Here is a 6,562-nt window from a genome sequence, read left to right as displayed (position 1 = left end):
TTCACTACCAACAAATTACAAAACAGTTTATGTATAAAAGATCCACTTCCTAAGCTGCTCAAATCCAATGTTGTTTACAATATTTTTTGTGCTGGATGTAATGCCAGTTATATTGGAGAAATCTCTAGACACTTAACAACAAGGATTCACGAGCATCTTAGAAGTGACAATCTAATATTTATAATCTTTAAATAAACAAACTGTCCATTATAATATAAATTTGTCTATCTATTTTTTTTTTTTTTTTTATTTACTTATAATTTTATTTTTATTTTTTTGCTATTTACGGTATCATAATTTGTATTATAATTTTTATTGGTTTGTTACAATTCTATTTGTCTGTTATTATTTCTCTGTAATGTCTTCAAATTTATTATTGCCTTATTTTAATTATTGCGCATTCTCTATAGTTTAAGTATAAAGAGATCCTTGTATTATTTGGTAAGTTACATTTAACTCTTTCGCAAATTATAATTGAGCATATAACATTTTATTAGTGTCTGCCTTTTTCATTTTCTATAATCCTTATTTGCTTCTTTTGAAATAAAATATATTAACAATAACAGTTTAATTGAAAACTTAATAACAGTTTTTTAAGTTTGTTACGTAATTAATATTGACGTTAAGACCTTTCCTAATTCAGTTGCTGAGTAGAAGATAACATATCGTTCAAGAAGAGTTTTTCTAACTCGGAGAAGAACAAGGAAACCTGGACTTAGTCCAGTTTCAAGCCCCATCAAGAAAAAGCAACGTGGGAATTTATGAAGCAGCCTTGAGCGAACGGAGTCTCATGCCCCTGAAAAACCACGTCATTGGGACTTTTCAAATTTCTTGAATCCACTGCCAAAGAACGGAGAGAGAGAGGATCGGTTTAATTGCTGTAGAGCTTAAAGACAAATGGAGCAAAACGTTGAACTTCCAACATGTATCTGATCAAGCCATTTGTGCAAAACTAGCAAAACTTCTGAAAGACTACGAGCGCTGAAGAAAAAGTGGTCCTCAAGAATGAATGAATCTAAAGAAATTAAGTTGACTGCGCTAGAATTGAAAGATGAGAAAGCTCAAACAATCGCAGAAGGACTCCAGGATGTGTTTGAGGAGTTCATCCTGTGGGAATCAGTTGTGATGATTGTTGCCGACACAACAAACGTGAATACCGTCAAGAAGACAGGCATTTTTTTTCGGCTGCAGCAAATGTTCGAAGAGAAAGGTCACCCCAAACCCAAGTTCATCAGTTGGCAGCACCATGTGCTAGACCGCGTTTTTCGTGTTGTCATAAACGATGGGCTTTATGGGTCAACTAAATCACCAAACATTGAGTATTTATTTGTGCAGGATTTGATGAGTAATTACGATAAATTCAAAGCAGCCTTCAGCAACGGTAAAACTGTGATTAAGGAAACAGGCAGCTGGAGAGATGACATGAAGTTTCTCTACCACCTCACTCGTGTTTTCTGTCACTTAACTGAGAGGAGTGAGATCCCCTTCGTGAATTTCAAACAGATCCTAAACATCAGCAATGCACGCTGGAACTCTTGTGCCAATCTAGCCCTTCTTGCGTTTATTCTGATGCCAGAAACCCGGATCAGGTTGCGTAAAATCTGTTCATTACTCATGGAGTGACCATTAGTTCAGCAGTCAATTGTTCTGCGTTGAAGATTTTGAAGAACTATCTGAAGCTCTGAATGACTACCCAAAAGCTCTCAATTGCTTGAAAACCCACTGGAAATCCGATGACTCTCCAATCAACATCGCCCGAAGCAACCAGTGCTGCGAGCGTGCCATCAAAGTTATGCAAGAATTGCACGACTCCTGCCGCATCAAGGACAACCTCCCACTGAGATTCATCCTCTCTAATGACATTATCGTGAATATTTGATTTCGTTGTGCGTTTGATGATCCTATATAATGTTGTATGTATGTGACTCTACAGTACACACTCTACAAATTTAGCCAAAAAGCTAATAAATAAAATTCTTAAAATCTCATCAATTATATATATATAATATATATATACATATATATATATATATATATATATATATATATATATATATATATATATATATATATATATATATATATATATATATATATATATATATATATATATATATATATATATATATATATATATATATATATATATATATATATTATGAGGAGTACACGGGAAAAAACAGCATTGTCACATTTAAAAAGTTTTGAGAAAGTATAACTTGATATGAAAACTTTTATAAATGATTAATATATTTTTTCTCAAAACTTTTTAAATGCGACTATGCCGTTTTTTCCCGTGTACTCTTCATATATATATATATATATATATATATATATATATATATATATATATATATATATATATATATATATATATATATATATATATATATATATATATATATATATATATATATATATATATATATATATATATATATATATATATATATATATATATATATATATATATATATATATATATATATATATATATATATATATCTAATATAATACAAGTATACATGTATTAGAAGGACATTATGAATACTTTCGATATCATTGTATTTGTTGTTGAGCAAAACCAAAAAAGCTATCGAAATGGCACTTAAATAAATCTAGCCATTTCCCACTTTTTATTATTCGTTTTGAAACGGCGCTAAATAGACTTTAATAATTTTTAGTATTAAATGACTCCCCAGCTTGAATTTTTTTTTTTTCCAGACCAAATACCAGCTGGGTCAGGTTTAAGCAACTCGAGTTTTAGAAAATATTATGAGATTAATTTTACTAATACTTGACACTTTTTAAAATTTCTTTTCATGCTATTAGTTTTTTTCTAGTACCTTGACAGTATTTCATGTCCCTGTTGCAAAAACTTTTTTTTTTTTTTCATTAAAAAATCTTTTTTAAGCAAAAACTTTTCTTTTCTATTTTTATCACGGTCGTTTAAAAGCGGCAAGTTATTAAGCGCAAGCGCATTTGACCTTTCAAAAGTTTAGACTTTTAAGCGAAGTTTATCATTGACTCACAATTTTAAAACTGAATTAAAACTTAATTTTACTATAGATCTTTTAGAAATATACTTTATTGAAACATAAACACTTTGATTTTTATAGAGAAAAAAATTTCTGGGACAAAGCAAACTACTTTATTTAAAGCAAATTGAAGTTATTCTTATAAAAATGTTAACAAAATCATAAAAAGTTTATTTTTGGAAACAATAGAATTATCAGATATAAAAGCTAAGGTCAGCTCAAACAATTAACAAAAAGACTCTTAAAACAATAAACACATAAAAGTATGTTTTATTTTGATCATATAATTTTTTATTTAATTCTTTTTCTCTTTGCACAACAGGTTACATAAAATAACTTACCTTCATACCGATTTCAGTATCAAAAAACCAACTGGGAAAATAGGCAATGTTAAAGAAAAAACAAATAAGTAGTTGATAGTGTAAATTTTTATATTTATTCAATTTTAAAATGATTAGAATTTATATATTTATTGCAATATTAGTGTTTTTAAATCAAGTAAAGATTGTTAATTTATTACTAACTTAACATAAAATGTTTATCTTTTAATGTAGAATAAAAAATTGAATCCACCTAACTAAACCAACTACTAAAAAGATTAACATTTTAAATAGTAGAAACAAACAAAAAAAAAATTAATTTTAATGCTCAAATAATGAGCAAAAGTATTTTAAAAATTGTAAACAAATCACAAAAAAAGTAACTTTTTTGTGTTTAAATTTTTTTCGTAATGAAACATTTCTTATTATGTTTGAAATAATAATTTATGTAATTAATCTATGTATAAACTTACTTAACTCAATAAATAATTAGAAACATATATTTGACCTAGAATAATAAAATATGTGGTTTTATAATTACATTTTTTCTATTGCTGTAGCCATTTTTTTCACAAGTTTATAAAAGTCTACTGTGCTTGGGTATAATAACTTTCCGCTTTTTCTAATATCTAAACGTCCGTATTTTAAACACTCGGCAAAAAGATTGGTAATAAACATAAATTATATACAAATTTATTTTTTACTTTGGAAATCATTATTTCTCTAGGTTAACATTATTTTTTTTTAAATAATTTTTTTATAATTATTTGAAACAAATAATAATAAAAAAATTAAAATAAATAAATAATCACAGAAAAAGTAAATGTTTTTCATTAACCGATTTATAAGTAATTGATTAAATTCAAAGTCGTATTGTTATTTATTCTATGATTCTCTAAATAAGAGTGTCAAAAACAAAAGGATCAAGTTAAAGATAAAGAACAAGTTAAAGATAAAGAACAAGATCTTATAAAATAAATCATAATGTTTTTTTACCACCGTATTGAATTTTATTTGCTGCATTAAAATTAAAGGTATGTAAAAGTTAGGTGTACCGGATCTAAAGGAATTTTCTTAACATTTACAACTACTTATTTGTGTGAAATGTTTCAGTAAAAAAAATTTCAGTCATGACCAATATCGCAACAAAACAGCGCTCTCGTCTTAGCGACATAAAAATTGCTATGAGACCTGCACTGACCGATATTAAACCCACCAAAATAAGCATGCTCATTTAACGAACTCAACTTTTTTTTTTTTGTTACAGACAAACGCAGAAGATCACCTGGATTAACATAAATTATCACTAAAAAATAATGCCATAAAATAAAAAAGTAAGAAAAAAATTTTCTTACATTTCAAATTTATATTGTATAAAAGTTAAATATAATTGTGTAAAACGAAACTGAGCATCATTTAACAGTATATAAGTATATTTTAAATTGAAAAACTTCCCTTTTTTAGTTTTCTTTTGAACAAATAATAACTCAAAAAATCAAAATTTTTTAAAATTATTTGGTTTCATAAAAAAGCTCTACGAAAAGAAATGCAAGATTCACCAGAGTTTGTCTGGAAAACTGGTTGCTTAATAAAATTATAATTTTTTAAAAAATATTTTTTTTTTTTTAAAGATTATAATTTTTTTGTTTGTTTGTTTTAATTTTAAGAAGTCCTCACGGTCTTATTACAGAGCACCGCGGAAGAACATTTAATTGGAAGTTCATTCCTCCTAACCAATGTTTTTATTACCAATGATTACTTACAACCAATATTAAAAATATTTTAAGAATATTCATGCTAGATAAGATACAATATGCTTCTGTTGACAATTTTAGTTCATTTTTCAGTTTTTTTTTTATGGGTACTACCCCAAGCAATATTAGCATAACTACATTTATTAACATCAGCAAACTTTAGTGTTGTTAAGTTTGAGATTTTTTTAACATAAATTAGAGTTAAAAAGGATCCTAGTATAGATCCTTGTGGAACTTCAAAAGTTATATCTAAAAAATCATGTGAAAAAGATTCTTCTAAGTGGACAAACTGTTTGGGATGTTTTAAATAGCTTTTAAGGAGCGTTAAAGCTTTCCCAGTGATATCATGATATTCAAGTTTTTTAAACAGTATTTCATGGTCAATAGTGTGAAAAGCCTCAAATAATTCTATAAAGATGCCTAAAGTAAATTCTGACTTTTCAAATGAATCAGTTATACTTCAAGTAAGATGAATTATCGCATGTTCAGTAAATTAATTAATTTTTAAACCGTATTGATTCTTATAAAGTATCAATAGCAAAATGATTAGAAATTTGGTTGAACAAAATTCTTTCTAAAATTTTTGAAAAAACAGGGAGGACAGATAATTGCTGACATTTGACGGTTCACCACATTTAAATATAGGCGTGTAATATTAGCTCAATTGATCAGGGAAAATTCCGTGATTTATTAAACATTTAAAAACTTTAAAAAGAATATATTTTATAGTATCGTATGAATCTATAACTATATTACAATTTATATTACTAGTACTTTTTGTTTTGTTAGTCTTAAGCATTTTAAAAGCACTTTCGAATTCTGTAAAAGATACTTCAAATCAGTGAATGTCAGAACGCATACTTAGAATATTTTGCTCGATGTACCAAAGATTATTAATTTTTATTGATACTGAAAATAAATCTGTAATTAATCAAAATTAGGAGCAAGGGTCGTGGACCAAAAAATTTGAGAAACACTGCGTTAAACGTACAATTTCAAACTGTATACGAGACTTGGTGATAAGACATGTTTACTTCCTGCTCCGATTTTTTTATATATTAGCACAATTTATCTTAATGTACATAATGTAAAAATTTAATTTGTATTACAAATTAAACTTTTACATTATTTACATAAAGATATTATTTTTTACATTAAGACAATAGGTTATTATCGTGGTAATATCTTTATTAAGTATTGGTGAATATTGCCAGTCACCGATTTGAGTTGGCAAAAATGTTTTTGTTTATAAAGTGACAGATTTCTGTCATTTCATAAGCAATGAATAATTTCATAAGAATAAATAAATATAATCGCTTTGCAAATTGCAAAAAAGATGGACTATTGGCTGAGTATACCGATAGTTGAACCATAAGATAATGATTTATAAACGGTTTACCCACAACCCACAAAAAATCTATATAACAAAAAGAACAAAGAAAGAAACTAA

Source organism: Hydra vulgaris, chromosome 14 (assembly GCF_038396675.1).
Source record: "Hydra vulgaris chromosome 14, alternate assembly HydraT2T_AEP".
NCBI lineage: Eukaryota > Metazoa > Cnidaria > Hydrozoa > Anthoathecata > Hydridae > Hydra > Hydra vulgaris.
The sequence above is the reverse complement of the archived record's forward strand: the minus strand, read 5'-3'. Positions refer to the sequence as shown.